The following is a 1985-nucleotide window of genomic DNA, read 5'->3' on the forward strand; positions in this document are numbered from 1 at the left end:
GAGGGAATTATTGTCAATTTAGTTTGCTAACATGAATATCACTTATTGGTCAGTTATTAGGGGAGGGGATGGGGTATTGGGGGTGGTGGAGGGAGTCATAATTTTAGCCAGCTACAAGTTTCACTTCATTACAGTGCATGATAATCTGGTGTAAGATCCAAGTAATAATTATTCCATTAGAGTTAAAGTGTTACTAAGTGATCTTAATATCATAATAACACTATATCAGATGGACCATCTATAATCATTATGTCTATTGTCCAGAGTTAAAGTGTTTGTGTAGATAATATTCTAACAAACACTTGGTAAGTGATCTTAATAACATAATACCACTATATCAGATGGACCATCTATAATTATTATGTCTATTGTCCAGAGTTAAAGTGTTTGTGTATATAATATTCTAGCAAACACTTACTAAGTGATCTTAACAAAATTAATTAAAGTGTTTGTGTAGATATTATTCTGGCAAACACTTGCTAAGTGATCTTAATAACATAATACTACTATATCAGATGAACCATCTAGATATATTATGTCTATTATCCAGAGTTTAAGTGTTTGTGAACATAATAATCTAGAAAACACTTGCTAAGTGGTGTTAATAACATAATACCACTATATCAGACGAACCATCTAGATATATCATGTCTACTGTCCAGAGTTTAAGTGTTTGTGAACATAATAATCTAGCAAACACTTGTTAAGTGATCTTAATAACATAATACTACTATATCAAATGAACCATCTAGGTATAGTATGTCTATTGACTAGAATTTAAGTGTTTGTGTACATAATATTTAGCAAACACTTACTAAGTGATCTTAATAACATAATATCACTATATCAGATGGGCATTCTATATATATTATGTCTATTGTCCAGAGTTAAAGTATGATTTCCTGTTTTTTTCAGCCACCTGGCTTTTTAAGCCGGCTTAAGGAAAACAAAGTGTTTGTGTACATAATATTCTATCAAACACTTACTAAGTGATCTTAATAACATAATACCACTATATCAGATGAACCATCTATAATTATTATGTCTATTGTCCAGAGTTAAAGTGTTTGTATACATAATATTCTATCAAACACTTACTAAGTGATCTTAATAACATAATACCACTATATCAGATGGGCATTCTATATATATTATGTCTACTGTCCAGAGTTAAAGTGTTTGTGAACATAATATTCTAGCTAACACTTGCTAAGTGATCTTAATAACATAATACCACTATATCAAATGGACCATCTATATATAATATGTCTATTGTCCAGAGTTTAAGTGTTTGTGTACATAATATTCTATCAAACACTTACTAAGTGATCTTAATAACATAATACCACTATATCAGATGGGCATTCTATATATATTATGTCTACTGTCCAGAGTTAAAGTGTTTGTATACATAATATTTTAGCAAACACTTACTAAGTGATCTTAATAACATAATACTACAATATCAACACATTTATGCTAATGATCCAAGGATCTAAAGGGATAAGCCAATAGCCGATAAATTGATTTACATTGTACATCCCTTTTGATGAAAAAGAATATTTTTTGTAAATTATACTTAGTGGTACAAACCGTCAAACGTTTGAACATTCAACTAAACCAACTAATCAAAACTCAAGGTGGTTAAGCCAACGAATAAGAAAATGTTATTATAAGACTTTTGGGTCTAGCATAATAAACAGAACAATGTCCCTTCCCTCCCTGCTAATGATCAGAGCAATAGCAGGGATACAGAAACAGAACAATAGATGATAATTGAAATAGAATTAGAATTAGTTGAATTAGTTGCGAAATCACCCCCACTCCTTTCTAATGAAAATTTGGCTCTAACGAAAAGCAAAAATGGTTCGGTTATAAGCGAGATCTTAAGGTACAAGCTCAATAACAGACAAACACACTTCTTTGTTCCTATTTTATATGAAGACGATTAAAACATGTAATTTTTGTTTTATATTTGAAAACAC

This window comes from Acartia tonsa, chromosome 8 (assembly GCF_053477335.1).
Source record: "Acartia tonsa isolate MP-2025a chromosome 8, ASM5347733v1, whole genome shotgun sequence".
In the NCBI taxonomy this organism is placed as follows: Eukaryota; Metazoa; Arthropoda; class Copepoda; order Calanoida; family Acartiidae; genus Acartia; species Acartia tonsa.